General features: G+C 47.6%; 1 pseudogene; it reads left to right on the top strand.

The window, feature by feature from the left end:
- The first annotated feature begins 32 nt into the window (after nucleotides 1–32).
- LOC147957522 (uncharacterized) lies at nucleotides 33–18,148 on the top strand (annotated as a pseudogene).
- The last annotated feature ends 1,170 nt before the right edge of the window (nucleotides 18,149–19,318 follow it).

The raw sequence follows: 19,318 nt of genomic DNA, 5'->3' as shown, positions 1-19,318 counted from the left end.
CGTGGTTATAATATTTGCTCCGCGCGCAGGTGATCATGAAGGTCAATGGGAGGATGGTGGAAAGATACTGGCAATCCGCTGTGGACGACATGTATGAAAAAAGACTGAAGGATGTTTTATGTCTGTGTCGAAAATGCAAAGGAATTGTCAGGCTCGACCCCTTTGAGGGTGGCACATTCAAGGCGCACCTGCTCATGCATGGTTTCATGCATGGCCATACTCGATGGATAAGTGAAGATGATGAGGACGTCGACGGGGCAGGAAATAACGACATGGGGCCACCAGACGAAGAGATGACTAATTATGTGCCCGAAGAGGAAGACGGCCTTGGAAATGTCGATGGCGAAGAGGCAGTTCAAGGCGGAGAAGACGCGGACACGCCACCGTATTCGTTGCTACTAAGTTCAGCCATGTGGGACCCGCATGTTCGAGACCTTCTTCGCAAGAAGACGACTAGCGACAGAGCTGCTTCTAGAGAGGAGGCCAAACTGGCGCAACTGGAGGTAGACTCGATGACTCCTTTGTATGATGGTTGCAATAATCCCGAGGTGACCCGCTTGAGTTTCACACTAGAACTTCTAAAGATGAAGGAAAAAAACAAATGGACAGATACAAGCCTGGATGAACTTTTGAAGTACCTAAAGAAGGTTCTTCCCGCGGGAAGCCTGTGTCCAACTAGTGTCGATGAGGCAAAGAAAATCATGTGCCCTCTTGATCTGCCACATATTAGATATCACACATGCATCAATGATTGCATCATATATCGGAACGAGCACGCTGAAAAAACCATCTGTCCAAAGTGCAATGCTTCACGATATAAAAAGGCGGGAAAGAAAGCTCCACAGAAAGTTGTATGGTACTTTCCGATCACTCCGCGTCTACAGCGGTATTTCGTAGATCCTAAGGAAGCAAAGCTTATGCGCTGGCACGCGGAGAGGGTGAAGCCAGATGACGGAGATGAGCCGAAGCTGAGACACCTCGTAGATGCTATCCAGTGGAGAGCATTAAATGTTGAATTTGATTTTTTCGCAAATGATCCAAGGAACATCGTGCTTGACGCTAGTAGTGATGGCATGAATCCATTTGGCAACCAGAACACCAATCATAGCACATGGCCCGTGTTTGTATGGATGTACAACCTCCCCCTGGTTGTGCATGAAGGAAAAATACATACACATGGCTATGCTTATTCAAGGGCCGAGACAACCGGGAAATGATATAAATCTGTATCTTGGGTTACTAAAAGAGGAGTTACCAACCTTATGGACAATGCCGGCCAAGACATGGGATGCAAGCAAAGGAGAGTATTTCTACATGAGAGTCGCGCTGATCACAACGGTGCAGGACTATCTCGGTTACAGCTATCTCTCTGGCCAGGTGTGCCATGGATATTGCGGATGCACGAGGTGCATGGATGATACAACTTCTCTGCAGCTGTCGAAAGATGGCGGGTCTTCGAAAATCATGTACATGGGGCATCGAAGATGGATCAAGAAGGATGACCCATGGAGAAAGCATGGAGATCTATTCAATGGTAAGGCTGAGCATCGAGGTCCTCCACATAAGCGTAGCGGTGCAGAAATATATGAGTTATTGAAGAACTGGAAAGAGTGCCCCTCGCCGGGAAAGATGAAGAAAAAGGCGTCGGAGCCCCTGCTGAAGGTATGGAAGACGGGATCTATTTTTTGGGACTTGGAATACTGTCCCATACTTGACACACCTCATAGCCTTGATCAAATGCATATCACAAAAAATATCCTTGAGAGTTTGCTTGGAACATTGATGAACATGCCGGAGAGGACCAAGGATGGGCCGAAGGCAAGAAAAGACTTGGAATTTTTGAAAATCAGGAAAGATTTCCAAATGCCCGGTAAAAGGTCGTCAGAGGAGACCGAGACAGAGACTGAGACGGAAGATAGGGGCAAAAAAGTAAACAAGAAGGAAGAACAATATTTCCCCCCTCTTGCTTCACCTTAGATCCGAAGGAGGTCGATCAATTGTTCAAGTGCCTTGCCGGAATCAAAGTTAGTTTCGAATACTATGGGAAGATAAGCAGATATCTGGACACTAAGAAAAAAGGTTCAGTGGGATGAAGTCTCACGATTGTCATGTGATGATGACTTAGTTACTCCCGGTTGCACTTAGAGGGATTATGGACACACATGTGCGTGAGACGCTTACTGACCTATGCCACTTTTTTGATGCTATCTCTCGAAAGTCGATCCGTGTGAAGCAACTCCATAGGCTACAGGAAGAGATCGTTGTCATACTGAATGAGCTAGAGATGTACTTCCTGCCCGCGTTCTTTGATGTCATGGTGCATCTATGTGTCCACATCGTGGATGACATCATCGACCTAGGGCCGACATTCCTGCATAGCATGATGCCGTTCGAGAGGATGAATGGGGTCATCAAATGATTCATTCGTAACATGTCCCGTCCAGATGGAAGCATAGCCCAGGGATATCTGACCAAAGAGTGCATCTCTTTCTGTGAGAGTTATCTGACCAAAGACCGTGTTGTTGGTTTGCCCGTCAACAAGCACTGTGGAAGGCTCGAAGGCGAAGGTCACACCAACGGTCATAGGGATTTGAATGTGTTACGCTCGGGCCGACAAAACGACATTGACAGGGCAAACTTAGTAGTGCTACAACACCTAGATGTGCTAGAAGATTTCGTGACACTGCACAAAGAGACCATCGCAAAGAAATACCGTGACCGTGGGGTGCACAGGACGGACGCTGAAGTTATTAGAGAGCACAACTCCACTTTCATGCGTTGGTTCAAAGAGCGAGTTCTGGCTAATCCCTCGGAAGAGGGTTGTCCGAACGGAACACTCATATACGCCTTAGCACATGGCCCCTCGACCAACCTCGCGACTTATCAAGCATATGATATCAACGGATACACGTTCTACACGGAGGAGAAAGATATAAACAGTGATGACCAAAACTCAGGGGTGACGATGGAAGCCATGACCGGGAATGCAATTGAAAGATATTACGGACGGGTCGAAGAGATATGGGAGCTTAACTACTCTGGATTGCATAGCGCGATGATGTTCCGTGTCAGATGGGCTAAAAATGTACACAGAGAAAACCAACATTTGACTACCATGTGTATACCCGACTCCGATGATAGCGGTACCGTCAACGCCATCGTCAAAAATGAGCCATGGGTACATGCTAAACACGTGACACAATGTTTCTTCATAACTGATCCGATCAATCCCAGCTGTGTTGTCGTGAGGAGAAGCAAAAGGAGCATCGCCGGAATGGATGGAGTCGCCAACGAGGAAGACTATGACCAGTACAGTGATCCGATGAGGGAAGATGATGTTGATGACGACGAAACATATGTCAAAAGAAGAATGAGGACTACATTACCTACGAAAGATCGTAATCCCTGGAGAAGGAAAAGTCATGACCATGGGCTCAATTATTCGACAATGAACAAAAGAGGGAAGAAGATCAGTCAAAAGCGTCGTCGTTGCCCAAGCTCACAAACTAATCCCCAAAGTTTGTGTGTGTCTTTTTTGTATACCGGTGTTAGCGGTCAAATCATGTAATATATTATACTAATTATTATCCGGAGGGTAACAGTGGTATTGCTCTAACAACAGACCAAATTAAAGGAACGAAAGTGCAAAAGAAAGATAAGAAAAAGAAAAGTGCAAATGAAAGAAAAAGAAAAAGAAAGGAAGTTTTACAAAATGAAATGAAACGGAAAAGAAAAAGGAACTAATAAGTTGTGGAAAATGAAATGCAAGGAAAATAAAAAAGAAAAATAAAAAGAAAAAAGAAAAAGAAAAAAAAAATTAGCTGTAGCGCGTTTTATCCTGGGAAGCGCTATAGCTAAGAAAAAGAAAAAATAAAAAAAACTAGCAGTAGCGCGTTTCTTTTGGACAAGCATAGCTATAGCGCGTTTTGCCAACAAGCGCTATAGCTAATTTAGCTATAGCGCATTTTGCCAACAAGCGCTATAGCTAATTTAGCTATAGCACCGGTCCGCTAGCCCCCCTCTTTCTGTCTCTCTCACTCGCGCCGCCGCTCGTTGATCCCCTCTGACGCCAACTGTCGACGCCAGCCCCGCCCCTCCCACGCCGCCGCCGACGACAGCCCCGTCCCGCCCCGCCTCGACCCCATCCCGCTCCGGTATGCCCCCCTGCCCCCGCTTCCTTCCTCTCCGATGTAACACCCCGGATGTAATTTACCTTATATGTATCCCAACTCTTGCCGTTTCCGGCGTTAAATTATTTTATTTTCCTCGGGTTCGGGTTTTTTTGTCTCCGTGTGTTGTTGCCTTTGTCATGCATCTCATATCATGTCATCATGTGCATTGCATTTGCATACGTGTTCGTCTCATGCATCCGAGCATTTTCCCCGTTGTCCGTTTTGCATTCCTGCGCTCCTATCTGCCCTGGTGCCCCTTTCTACCTCTTTTCGTGTGTGGGGGTTAAACATTTCCGGATTGGACCGAGACTTGTCAAGCGGCCTTGGTTTACTACCGGTAGACCGCCTGTCAAGTTCCGTGCCATTTGGACTTCGTTTGATACTCCAACGGTTAACGGAGGGACCGAAAAGGCCTCGTGTGTGTTGCAGCCCAACACCCTTACAATTTGGCCCAAAACCCACCTAAACTCTCTCCATCATCTAGAGCGTTCGATCACGATCGCGTGATTGAAAACCGCACTCCATTTGGAGCTTCCTAGTTCCCTCTATGCCTATATATAGACCCCTTCCCCGAAATCCGGACGAAACCCTAGTCCCCTCCCTCTCCACGCGCTGCCGGACACTTTTTCGTCCGGCCGGACACGTCCGACTCCACCGCCGCTGCCACGTGTCGTAGCAGGATTGGCCGCCTCCCGGTCCCCAGTTCGCCGAGCCGGCCCGCCCGGGCCCAGGCGGGGCCCTCCCGGCCCAAGCCGTCGCCGACCGGTCCCCGCGCCCCGCACCGCCATCCGTCTTCGTCCGCCCCGACGCCGACCACCGCCGCCACCGCGACGACCACCGCCGCCATCAACGCCGGCTGACTCCGCAGCCCGAGCCGGCGACGACCCCGCCGCCTACCTCTGCTCGCGCCCGCGCGAGAGGAGCCGCGACCTCCCTGCGCCGGCCTGCCTCACCGCCCTCTCCGGCCAAACCCCTCTCCGGCAAGTCCCTCTCCGGCCGCCTCTTCTCCTCCGGCGAGGTTCCGGTCAACATCGGGTTGCGCGCCGCCAGCAACAGTACCGGATCCAGATCTGATCGGGAGGTTGACTTTTTCGTCCCCAGACCCTAATATTTAGCAATCTTTGGCATGTCGTATCTCCGCATCCGTAGCTCCGATTTGCGCGTGTAGCATATCAAAATGTTCGTCTCAGAGAGTACATCATTTCATCTCATTGCATCAATTCATTTGAGCTCATCTTGATGCCCGAAATGCTGTTCGAAGAGGGCTATATGGTTAAATTGTCAGATCTGTTTCATCAAATAGCTATTTGTCATTTTTGCCATGATTAATGTGTGCATGATATGCTCCTGAGCTCTACATGACTTTTGTTATATGCCATGCCATCTTTACAGAGGTGCTTTCCATGTATTTTTGTGATATGTGTGGTGACTAGCACAAGCTTGCAAAGTAGCGTATTCGGTAATGCTGATTTCAGGGACTTAGAATTTCACCAAGTCCTTGATCTGATTTTGTCAATATGCCATATCTTCATGTTGTTTCTTAGTGATCCGTGCCTCTTTTGAGGATGATCAGTAAGGATGATTTGTTAACATTGTGGTGATCTATCCATCCATGTCTTTGTTTGAATTTATGGAGCACCCTAGCTTGAGTCAATCGAGCTCTACTTTTGCTATTTCGTGAATCCTAGCAGATTGTTGACTTGTTAGCAATTTTGCTGAGGATGTTGTTATTGATCCGTGCATGCTATGTTGTTGTTCTTGTCATGTCTAGCTTCTGTGCCATGTATTCTTGCTGGGTGTATGCTTGGTTTGTCATGCCATGCTCTGTAGCGAGTGCATCAAGCTCGTAAACATGCCTACTCGTTAACAGATTTGCATGCTCCAGTTTTTCACTAAGTCTGTAATCTGTTTATGTTTTTGCCATGTTCACATGCTTGCAATTGTATTTTCTGATCCCTTTTGGCTGAAGGTCACTAAGGGACTTTTGTTAAGTGCTTTGAGTAGCTTCATGCCATGCCTTGCTTTGCCATGTTAAGTTCCTGTAGCATATAGTTTTCATGCTCCAAAGTGTGCTACCTGATGTTAAATTCCATACTTGTGTTAATTTCACTAAGTCTGAAACCTGTTATCGTTTGCATTTTTGCCATGCTTGTTTGAACCTGTTAATGGATGAATTAGCCGTAGCTCAGTGTTCATCTTTTGTCAAGCATCATGAGTGGATCCCTGCCATGTATTTTGTTGTCATGTTTGAGTGCTTTAGCATAATTATCTTGATGCTTTTAGATGGCTACTTGTTGATTATCGCAGACCGGTACCATATTTGTTTTGCTAGCCATTTCCAAACCGTGCATCCGATTCCGGTGATCTTTATATTGATTTCAACCGAAATCACCTCACCTTTCCAGTGGCACTCTTGGATTTCCAAGTTGAGGCCAGGTTCAATCATTCCTTGTCAAATCTTGCATATGCATCGCATCCCGCACAGCATACCATGTTTGCATCATGTTTGTTCAGCGTTGCACGTGGTTGATTGTGTTCCTTTTGCTTGTTTGTCTTGTTTGGGTAGAGCCGGGAGACGAGTTCGCTAACGAGGAGCCCGTAGAGTTTGCTCACGAGGATCAATTCAACTCTGACAACTTTGCAGGCAAGATGATCATACCCTCGAAATCACTTCTATCTTTGCTTGCTAGATGCTCGCTCTTTTGCTATGCCTATGCTACGATGCGTACCACTTGCTTATCATGCCTCCCAAATTGCCATGTCAAACCTCTAACCCACCATGTCCTAGCAAACCATTGTTTGGCTATGTTACCGCTTTGCTCAGCCCCTCTTATAGCGTTGCTAGTTGCAGGTGAAGATTGGAGATCGTTCCTTGTTGGAACTTTGTTTATTGTTGGGATATCACCATATTATCTTGTTTATCTTAATGCACCTATATACTTGGTAAAGGGTGGAAGGCTCGGCCTTTTGCCTAGTGTTTTGTTCCACTCTTGCCGCCCTAGTTTCCGTCATATCGGTGTTATGTTCCCGGATTTTGCGTTCCTTACGCGGTTGGGTGATAATGGGAACCCCTTGACAGTTCGCCTTGAATAAAACTCCTCCAGCAATGTCCAACCTTGGTTTTACCATTTGTCACCTAGCATCTTTTTCCCTTGGGTTTCCGGAGCCCAAGGGTCATCTTATTTAAACCCCCCTGGGCCAGTGCTCCTTTGAGTGTTGGTCCGACTGAGCTGCCTGCGGGGCCACCTCGGGGAAACTTGAGGGTTGGTTTTACTCGTAGCTAGTCTCATCTGAGTGTGCCCTGAGAACAAGATATGTGCAGCTCCTATCGGGATTTGTCGGCACATTCGGGTGGTGTTGCTGGACTTGTTTTACCATAGTCGAGGATGTCTTGTAGAACCGGGATACCGAGTCTGATCGGAATGTCTCGGGAGAAGGAATATCCTTCGTTGACCGTGAGAGCTTGTGATGGGCTAAGTTGGGACTCCCTTGTAGGGTTTTGAACTTTCGAAAGCCGTGCCCGCGGTTATGGGCAGATGAGAATTTGTTAATGTCCGGTTGTAGATAACTTGAAACTTAACTTAATTAAAATGAATCAACCGCGTGCGTAACCGTGATGGTCTCTTCTCGGCGGAGTCCGGGAAGTGAACACGGTGTTGGAGTAATGTTTGGCGTAGGTTGTTCTAGGATCACTTCTTGATCATAGTTCTTCGTTCGTGCTTTGCCTTCTCTTCTCGCTCTCATTTGCGAACAGGTTAGCCACCATATATGCTAGTCGCTTGCTGCAGCTCCACATATTACCTTGCCTTACCTATAAGCTTAAATAGTCTTGATCGCGAGGGTGCGAGATTGCTAAGTCCCTGTGACTCACAGTTTACTTCCAAAACCAGATGCAGGGACCGATGATTCCGTTCCAGATGATGCGCTTGAGCTCAAGTGGGAGTTCGACGAAGACTCACGCCGTTACTATGTGTCTTTCCCAGATGATCAGTAGTGGTGCCCAGTTGGGGCGATCGGGGCCGTGTCGCATGTTGGGGTTGATCTTTTATTTTGGTACCGTAGTCGGACCATGAGTGTATTGGATGATTGTAATGTTATTCATGTATTTGTGTGACGTGGCGAGTGTAAGCCAACTATGTACCTTTTTCCCCCATTATCTATTTACATGGGTTGTTGTGAAGATTACCTTACTTGCGACATTGCTTTCAATGCGGTTATGCCTCTAAGTCGTGCTTCGACATGTAGGAGATATAGCCGCATCAAGGGCGTTACAAGTTGGTAATCAGAGCCTTCCCCGACCTTAGGAGCCCCCCTGCTTGATCGAATAGCTGGCGTTGTTGAGTCTAGGAAAATGTTTTGGGTCATTTAGGAATTATATATCGGAGAGTTTAGGAATTCTTTTTACTCCCCAGTCCCTTCATCGCTCTGGTAAGGCATCCTGACGTAGAGTTTTGACTCTTCTCTTCTCAAATTTCACTAAAAAAAATTTAGGATCATGCGGGTATCTTGGAATCGTTCCGATCGATTTGTGACGAGAACATTGTTCTTGGTGCCTCCTGTCATTTAGGGGTTGTGGCAGTGTCTCGGGGAGTTGAGCTCCAAGGTGTTGTCGTCACAATTTTATCGTTGCAGTTCTGGAATACCTGAGTTTAGGTTCGCCGACATCGAAAATCTCTTTTATGCAGTTGTTGGTGAGATAACCTCGACGCCACCCAGTACTGGGGCGGGAGTTCGGGAGTATTGCCATAACTTGTATAACGGATGCTTTTCGAAGGTTGAGGTAGACGATTTCCGAAGTTTTTCTCGGTTATGTGTTGAAGGATGGATACAGCTGGATGTAGGATTTGCTAGATTTGGCTGAGATATTATGCTTCCCCTGTATCCCCAACACCTGATTGCATAACCAGAAAGGTTCTGGAGTTTCATAGGTGGGAATTCTTGTAGCTCTAGTTCTTCTTCCACGGATATTTGGTTTGAGATTGGGTGATCCTTACGGAGTATTCGTTCTTGTTCCGTACCTTATGGTTGTTTTTTTCTTCTACCTAAATTCTAAGTGGCTTCTCAATTTATGGATATGTGACCATTTCAATTGGAATGCATTCGTTCATTTTGTTCGGGAATGAGGACTATATATTGCAATTTCAACCCGTTTGATTCAGCTTCAATATTTGTCTGTCAATGTGCTAATGGATGTCAACCTCTTCAGGATGGCTCCTCCAACGCGCACAACTTCGAATCCTGATCCGCCACCACCACCTCCACCTCTGGAGGCATGGCAAGCTGTGATGGCCGCTACCAATGCAAACACGCAGCTGATCATGCCACTTCTTCAAGAGCGCAACCAAGGGAACCAGGGCCAAGGCAACAATCAGAATCACTTTGCTACACTCAACCAGTTCCTTGGTAACCAGCCAAAGACCTTCAGCAATTGTGTTGAGGCAACAGACGCTGATGATTGGCTCGTGGACATATGCAAACATTTCGAGTGTAGTAACGTCAGGCCTGAGGACTTTGTCAAGTTCGCTTCCTTCCAACTCAAAGACCAAGCTGCAGAATGGTTTCAGCAGTACAATGATTCTAGAGGAGGCCATGTGATTACCTGGGATGAATTCCATCAAGACTTCAAAGCTCATCATATTCCTCAGAGCATGGTTGAAAGCAAGCGTGAGGAATTCCGCAACCTGAATCAAGGATCTATGTCTGTCTACGAGTACAATAAGATGTTTCAGAAGCTCGCCCGTTTTGCTAAGCAGGACGTCCCTGATGAGAAGAGCATGATATACCAGTTCAGGGGTGGTCTCAGAGAAGAAATCCAGCTAGCTCTTGTCCTCTTTGAGCCCAAGAGGTACAATGAGTTTTACAACATGGCAATGAAGCAAGAGACTGCTCAACTGAAGTGCGATGCTTCCAAGAAGTGAGTCAGAGATGCTACTCCTTCTTCCTCAACTCAAGTGGCTAAGCAGCAGAAGTATTGGCTTCCTCCTCCTCCGTTCCGTCAGCCTTATCAGCAGAAGAGCAAAGGTGGCAGTGGATCTTCCCACCCACCCAACCCTGGCTTTCAGAACAAGACTTCGTCTCAAGCTCCAAGATCCAGTGCTCTGTATCACCATCCGCTTTCAGAGGTCACATGCAACAAGTGCCAACAGAAGGGTCACTATGCCAACAAATGCTTCAATCAGAGGCGTCTCCCTCCTCCTCCTGTGAGATCGGCAAGTACAGTTGTGGTCAAGCATAACCCCAAGCACGCCAAGGTCAACTTGATGAATGCAGCTCAGGAAGAGGACTCGTCAGATGTCATCATGGGTAACCTTCCTGTTAACGATATTCCAGCTAAAGTACTTTTTGACTCTGGTGCATCGCATTCCTTCATGTCATTCCCATTTGCATCGGAGAACAATTTTGGTACTAAGGCTTTACCTAGAGCATTGCAAGTTGTCTCTCCGGCTAAGCGTCTGAGTTCTAGCATGATGGTTCCGGATATTTCTATCATGATGGGTGATTTCATGTTTCTGGCTTCTCCAATGGTCCTTGGTAACTCGGATATTGATCTTATTCTTGGAATGGACTGGCTTTCTAAGAACAAGGCTCAGCTTGATTGTGCTGCCAGGCAGATTCAATTGACTCATTCGTCTGAGGATGTAATTGTCTTTGCCGCTCGGGATAATACCATCCGTCTGTTTTCTCTCAATGAGAAGGGTGAACTGGATGCCATCTCTCAAATTCCAGTCATTTGTGAATATCAAGACGTCTTTCCAGAAGAGCTTCCAGGAATGCCTCCGCACCGGCCAGTTGAATTCGTGATTGATCTTGAGCCTGGCACGGAACCTGTTTGCAAACGTCCTTACAAGCTTGGACCTGAAGAGTTGAAGGAGCTGAAGAAACAACTCGATATTCAAGAGCGAATGGGTCTCATCCGACCTAGTTCTTCTCCATGGGTTTGTGGAGTTCTTTTTGTGAAGAAGAAGGATGGAACGGACCGACTTTGTGTTGACTACCATCCATTGAACAAGAAGACTATTAAGAACAAGTACCCACTTCCCAACATCAATGAGCTGTTCGAACAACTCAAAGGTGCTCAAGTATTCTCCAAGCTTGATCTCCGTATGGGCTATCACCAGATTCGAATCCGTGAGCAAGATATTCCCAAGACGGCTTTCACAACAAGCTATGGTTCATATGAATACACTGTCATGTCTTTTGGCCTCGTCAACGCTCCTCCGAATTTCTCTCGCATGATGAACTTCATCTTCAACGCCTACACAAATGACTTCGTCTTGGTCTACCTCGATGACATTCTGGTCTTTTCGAAGAACAAGGAAGATCATGCCAAGCACTTGCGTTTGGTGCTCAATAAACTCAGGGAACATCAGTTCTACGCCAAGTTTACAAAGTGCGAGTTTTGGCTCGATGAGGTTCTTTATCTTAGGCATATCATCTCCGCCAAGGGCATAGCGGTGAATCCTGAGAAGGTGTCTGCAATTTTGAATTGGGAACCACCTCAGAACGTGAAGCAACTCCGCAGCTTCCTTGGTCTCGCAAGCTACTGTCGAAGGTTCGTTGAGAACTTTTCAAAGATCGCGAAGCCTCTTTCAAACCTTCTCCAGAAGCACGTCAAGTACATTTGGTCTCCGGAATGTGACATCGCTTTCAACACTTTGAAAGAAAAATTAGTCACTGCTCCAGTTCTGACTCCTCCTGATGAATCCAAACCGTTCGAGGTCTTCTGCGATGCCTCTCTTCAAGGTCTTGGTGCAGTGTTGATGCAAGAGAAGAAATTTGTGGCTTATACCTCTCGCCAGTTGAAGCCCAACGAGAAGAACTACCCCACTCATGACCTCGAGTTGGCGGCAGTTATGCATGCTCTTTTGACTTGGAGACATCTCTTATTGGGAAGAAAAGTGGACATCTTCACTGACCACAAGAGTCTCAAGTACATCTTCACTCAGCCTAATCTCAACCTCAGGCAGACTCGTTGGGTCGAAATGATTCAAGAGTATAATCCGAGTATCGAATATACTCCAGGCAAGGCCAATGTGATTGCTGACGCTTTGAGCAGGAAGGCGTACTGCAATAGTCTGATTCTCAAGCCCTACCAACCCGAGCTTTGTGAAGCTTTCCGCAAACTCAATCTGCAAGTTGTTCCTCAAGGTTTCCTCGCCAACCTTCAAGTCTCTCCTACTTTGGAAGATCAGATTCACGAGGCTCGACTTCTTGATGCTATGGTGAATAAGGTGAAGATTGGGATTGCCAAGAGTCAACCCAAGTACAAGTGCTATCGCCTTGATGACAAGGATACTCTCTTCTTCGAGGATCGCATTGTTGTGCCTAAAGGTGACCTTCGTAAAGTCATTATGAACGAGGCTCACAATTCACTCCTCTCCATCCACCCTGGGAGTACGTAGATGTACCAGGACCTCAAGCAGGCTTATTGGTGGACTCGAATGACGCGCGAGATTGCTTAGTTCGTGAATGAATGTGATGTCTGCAGAAGAGTGAAAGCAGAACACCAATGACCAGCTGGTCTCCTCCAACCTCTTGCCATTCCAGAATGGAAGTTTGACCACATTGAGATGGACTTCGTGACTGGGTTTCCAAAGTCCAAGCGTGGCAATGATGCTATATTCGTTGTCATCGACAAACTCACTAAAGTGGCTCACTTTCTGCCTATCAAAGAGTCTATCACTGCAGCTCAATTGGCGGAGCTTTATACCTCTCGGATTGTCTCCCTGCACAGCATTCCACAGTTGATTTCTTCAGACCGTGGTAGCATCTTTACCTCCAAGTTTTGGGATACTTTTCAGAAGGCCATGGGCACCAACATCCGCTTCAGCACAGCTTTTCATCCTCAAACTAGCGGTCAAGTCGAGCGTGTCAATCAGATTCTCGAAGATATGCTCAGGGCTTGCGTTATCTCTTTCGGTATGAAGTGGGAAGATTGTCTTCCATATGTCGAGTTTTCCTACAACAACAGTTTTCAAGCAAGTTCGGGCAAGGCCCCATTTGAAATTCTCTATGGCAGGAAGTGTCGTACTCCTCTTAACTGGTCAGAGACCGGTGAACGTCAACTTCTTGGAAATGACTTGATCACAGAGACAGAGGAAATGTGCAAAGTCATTCGTGATAACCTCAAAGCAGCGCAATCGCGCCAGAAGAGCTACTATGATAGTAAGCATCGTGATTTGGCTTTCAAGATCGGAGACCATGTTTACCTCCGCGTCTCTCCAATGAAAGGTACTCATCGCTTCGGTATCAAAGGGAAGCTTGCCCCTAGATACGTGGGTCCTTTCAAAATCGTCAGCAAGAGAGGCGATCTCGCCTATCAACTCGAGCTTCCTCCCAACTTTGCAAATGTGCACGACGTGTTCCATGTCTCTCAGCTCCGCAAGTGCTTCAAGACCCCTGACCGCACCATCAACTTCGAAGACTTTGATCTCCAAGAAGACCTCTCTTATCATGAGCACCCAGTTGCTATTCTTGAAGAGACTGAACGCAAGACTCGCAATAAGTCAATCAAATTCCTCAAAGTCAAGTGGTCACACCATTCTGACCGTGAAGCCACCTGGGAATGAGAGGACCACCTCCATTCTGAGTACCTGGCATTTTTCCAGTCCTAGATCTCGGGACGAGATCCTTTCGTAGTGGTGGAGTGTTGTAACACCCCGGGTGTAATTTACCTTGTATGTATCTTGCCGTTTCCGGCGTTAAATTATTTTATTTTCCTCGGGTTCGGGTTTTTTTGTCTCCGTGTGTTGTTGCCTTTTTCATGCATCTCATATCATGTCATCATGTGCATTGCATTTGCATACGTGTTCGTCTCATGCATCCGAGCATTTTCCCCGTTGTCTGTTTTGCATTCCGGCGCTCCTATCTTCCCCGGTGCCCCTTTCTACCTCTTTTCGTGTGTGGGGGTTAAATATTTTTCCGGATTGGACCGAGACTTGTCAAGCGGCCTTGGTTTACTACCGGTAGACCGCCTGTCAAGTTTCGTGCCATTTGGACTTCGTTTGATACTCCAACGGTTAACCGAGGGACCGAAAAGGCCTCGTGTGTGTTGCAGCCCAACACCCTTACAATTTGGCCCCAAACCCACCTAAACTCTCTCCATCATCTAGAGCGTTCGATCACAATCGCGTGGCCGAAAACCGCACTCCATTTGGAGCTTCCTAGCTCCCTCTATGAGTATATATAGATCTCTTCCTCGAAATCCGGACGAAACCCTAGTCCCCTCCCTCTCCATGCGCCGCCGGACACTTTTTCGTCCGGTCGGACACGTCCGACTCCGCCGCCGCCGCCACGTGTCGCAGCGGGATTGGCCGCCGCCTGATCCCCAGTTCACCGCGCCGGCCCGCCCGGGCCCAGGCGGGGCCCTCCGGCCCGCCCGGGCCTAGGCGGGGCCCTCCCAGCCCAAGCCGCCGCCGACCGATCCCCGCGCCCCGCGCCGCCATCCATCTTCGTCCGCCCCGACGCCGACCGCCGCCGCCATTAACGCCGGCCGACTCCGCAGCCCGAGCCGGCGACGACCCCGCCGCCTACCTCCGCCCGCGCCCGCGCGAGAGGAGCCGCGACCTCCCCGCGCCGGCCTGCCTCACCACCCTCTCCGGCCAAACCCCTCTCTGGCAAGTCCCTCTCCGGCCGCCTCTTCTCCTCCGGCGAGGTTCCGGTCAACATCGGGTCGCGCGCCGCCAGCAATAGTACCGGATCCAGATCTGATCGGTAGGTTGACTTTTTCGTCCCCAAACCCTAATATTTAGCAATCTTTGGCATGTCGTATCTCCGCATCCGTAGCTTCGATTTGCGCGTGTAGCACATCCAAATGTTCGTCTGAGAGAGTACATCATTTCATATCATTGCATCATTTTCATTTGAGCTCATCTTGATGCCCGAAATGCGGTTGGAAGAGGGCTATATGGTTAAATTGTCAGATCTGTTTCATCAAATAGCTATTTGTCATTTTTGCCATGATTAATGTGTGCATGATATGCTCCTGAGCTCTACATGACTTTTGTTATATGCCATGCCATCTTTACAGAGGTGCTTTCCATGTATTTTTGTGATATGTGTGGTGACTAGCACAAGCTTGCAAAGTAGCGTATTCGGTAATGCTGATTTCAGGGACTTAGAATTTCACCAAGTCCTTGATCTGATTTTGTCAATATGCCATATCTTCATGTTGTTTCTTAGTGATCCGTGCCTCTTTTGAGGATGATCAGTAAGGATGATTTGTTAACATTGTGGTGATCTATCCATCCATGTCTTTGTTTGAATTTATGGAGCACCCTAGCTTGAGTCAATCGAGCTCTACTTTTGCTATTTCGTGAATCCTGGCAGATTGTTGACTTGTTATCGATTTTGCTGAGGATGTTGTTATTGATCTGTGCATTCTATGTTGTTGTTCTTGTCATGTCTAGCTTCTCTGCCATGTATTATTGCTAGGTTTATGCTTGGTTTGTCATGCCATGCTCTGTAGCGAGTGCATCAAGCTCGTAAACATGCCTACTCGTTAACAGATTTGCATGCTCTAGTTTTTCACTAAGTCTGTAATCTGTTTATGTTTTTGCCATGTTCACATGCTTGCAATTGTATTTTATGATCCCTTTTGGCTCAAGGTCACTAAGGGACTTTTGTTAAGTGCTTTGAGTAGCTTCATGCCATGACTTGCTTTGCCATGTTAAGTTCCTGTATCATATAGTTTTCATGCTCCAAAGTGTGCTACCTGATGTTAAATTCCAGACTTGTGTTAATTTCACTAAGTCTGAAACCTATTATCGTTTGCATTTTTGCCATGCTTGTTTGAACCTGTTAACGGCTGAATTAGCCGTAGCTCAGTGTTTATCTTTTGTCAAACATCATGAGTGGATCCCTTCCATGTATTTTGTTGTCATGTTTGAGTGCTTTAGCATAATTATCTTGATGCTTTTAGATGGCTACTTGCTGATTATCGCAGACCGGTGCCATATTTTTTTTGCTCGCCATTTCCAAACCGTGCATCCGATTCCGGTGATCTTTATATCGATTTCAACCGAAATCACCTCACCTTTCCAGTGGCACTCTTAGATTTCCAAGTTGAGGCCAGGTTCAATCATTCCTTGTCAAATCTTGCATATGCATCGCATCCCGCATTGCTTATCATGCCTCCCAAATTGCCTCCCAAATTGCCATGTCAAACCTCTAACCCACCATGTCCTAGCAAACCGTTGTTTGGCTATGTTACCGCTTTGCTCAGCCCCTCTTATAGCGTTGCTAGTTGCAGGTGAAGATTGGAGATCGTTTCTTGTTGGAACTTTGTTTATTGTTGGGATATCACCATATTATCTTGTTTATCTTAATGCACCTATATACTTGGTAAAGGGTGGAAGGCTCAGCCTTTTGCCTAGTGTTTTGTTCCACTCTTGCCGCCCTAGTTTCCGTCATATCGGTGTTATGTTCCCGGATTTTGCGTTCCTTACGCGATTGGGTGATAATGGGAACCCCTTGAAAGTTCGCCTTGAATAAAACTCCTCCAGCAATGTCCAACCTTGGTTTTACCATTTGCCACCTAGCCTCTTTTTCCCTTGGGTTTCCGGAGCCCAAGGGTCATCTTATTTAAACCCCCCTGGGCCAGTGCTCCTCTGAGTGTTGGTCCGACTGAGCTGCCTGCGGGGCCACCTCGGGGAAACTTGAGGGTTGGTTTTACTCGTAGCTAGTCTCATCTGAGTGTGCCCTGAGAACGAGATATGTGCAGCTCCTATCGGGATTTGTCGGCACATTCGGGCGGTGTTGCTGGACTTGTTTTACCATAGTCGAGGATGTCTTGTAGAACCGGGAGGCCGAGTCTGATCAGAATGTCTCGGGAGAAGGAATATCCTTCGTTGACCGTGAGAGCTTGTGATGGGCTAAGTTGGGACTCCCCTGCAGGGTTTTGAACTTTCGAAAGCCGTGCCCGCGGTTATGGGCATATGGGAATTTGTTAATGTCCGGTTGTAGATAACTTGAAACTTAACTTAATTAAAATGAATCAACCGCGTGTGTAACCGTGATGGTCTCTTCTCGGCGGAGTCCGGGAAGTGAACACGGAGTTGGAGTAATGTTTGGCGTAGGTTGTTCTAGGATCACTTCTTGATCATAGTTCTTCGTTCGTGCTTTGCCTTCTCTTCTCGCTCTCATTTGCGAACAGGTTAGCCACCATATATGTTAGTCGCTTGCTGCAGCTCCACATATTATCTTGCCTTACCTATAAGCTTAAATAGTCTTGATCGCGAGGGTGCGAGATTGCTGAGTCCCCGTGACTCACAGTTTACTTCCAAAACCAGATGCAGGGACCGATGATTCCGTTCCAGATGATGCGCTTGAGCTCAAGTGGGAGTTCGACGAAGACTCACGCCGTTACTATGTGTCTTTCCCAGATGATCAGTAGTGGTGCCCAGTTGGGGCGATCGGGGCCGTGTCGCATGTTGGGGTTGATCTTTTATTTTGGTACCGTAGTCGGACCATGAGTGTATTGGATGATTGTAATGTTATTCATGTATTTGTGTGACGTGGTGAGTGTAAGCCAACTATGTACCTTTTCCCCCATTATCTATTTACATGGGTTGTTGTGAAGATTACCTTACTTGCGACATTGCTTTCAATGCGGTTATGCCTCTAAGTCGTGCTTCGACACGTAGGAGATATAGCCGCATCGAGGGCGTTACATCCGACCCCTCAGCCCTGGCTCACTCTCTAACCCCCTCCCGCTCTCTGCAGATCAGCGACCCCGACGCCGACGCCAGCCCCGCCCCGCCCCGCCCCGCCTCGACCCCATCCCGCTCCGGTATGCCCCCGCCCCCTCTTCCTTCCTCTCCGACCCCTCAGCCCTGGCTCTCTCTCTGACCCCCTCCCGCTCTCTGCAGATCAGCGACCCTGGCGACCCCGACGCCGGCGCCAGCCCCGCCCCGCCCCGCGTCGACCCCATCCCGCTCCGGTATCCCCCCCGCATAGTTAGTGTTAGTGTTGGTTAGTTAGTTAATTGCTGTTAGTGTTAGTTAGCTTAATTTGCTGTTAGTGCTAGTTAGTTAATTGCTGTTAGTGTTAGTTAGTGTTAGCCCATTGATAGTTAGTTAGTGTTAGTTAGCTTAATTTTGCTATTAGTGTTTGTTTTTAAATGAAAATGGAAATGAAAATTACAGTTTTTGAAAATTAGCTTATGTAGTTGCTGTCCATTTTGAAAATGAGGATTTTTAACTTACAGTTTGGTCACTCTCTCTCTCTGCAGATCGAAGCTAGGCGCAGATCGACGAGGAGGAGAAGGACCCCGGCCCCCTCTGCCCCGGCGACCCTGACCCCGAGGTGCGCCACCCCTTGTTACCTCCCTCTTCATATGTCAGCACATAATGATGCAAGGGGTAGTGTTCATAATGTGGCTGTTAAAGTGTTCATAATGATGCATGATTGTGTATATGTTGGGCAGCAATGTTCATGATTGTGTATATGTCAGCAGCAACAAAGTGACCTATGTTTTGCCTGAAATGTTGATTCATTTCCATTCCGGTAAATTTCAGGCGCTCTATATGTGCACTTTCTAGCAAAGGTCATGCCGAAATTTTCCGTGAATTTCGGCATGACTTGTGCTAGAAAGTTGGACATATCGAGTGCTCGAGATTTGTCGCTCCGGGAATGAAACGACATTTCCGGTAAAACAAAGGTCACTTTTTTGTCATTATTCACTTTATTATATAAAGCTCGATAATTAAACCACTACGACATTGAACCCTAGGAAATATGACCGCCACCGATGAGGCCGGAGGTTCTCAGTCCCAATTAGGTCAAGCACATGCCTACCTTGACTTTCTGGCGGATTAGGAGAGACAGGAAGCTGGGTGTCCGGATCGCCTTGTCATGACGGATGACGACGGTGGTGGCGCCGGCGCCGACACTGATGCCACCAACGACACCGGCACTGAGACTGGCGTTGATGATGTTCCTAACTGCAGCACGGAAGGTGGGACCTCCCAAGCCAGTGAGGGACAGAAGGAAAAGAGGACACGACGCCCAAATGAGCTCGGCATCGGAAGAATGGTGGTCACGGCGGTGCACCCTGGCGAGTTCGAGCCAATAGAGCCGCGAGAAGTGGCAGCGTGTTACGGAAACCAACTAGGATGCATCCTACGGGATACCACTAACATCAACAC

The sequence above is a fragment of the Triticum urartu genome, chromosome 7A (genome assembly GCF_056163025.1).
Source record: "Triticum urartu cultivar PI428250 chromosome 7A, HENAU_Tu73, whole genome shotgun sequence".
In the NCBI taxonomy this organism is placed as follows: domain Eukaryota; kingdom Viridiplantae; phylum Streptophyta; class Magnoliopsida; order Poales; family Poaceae; genus Triticum; species Triticum urartu.
The sequence above is the reverse complement of the archived record's forward strand: the minus strand, read 5'-3'. Positions and strand labels throughout refer to the sequence as shown.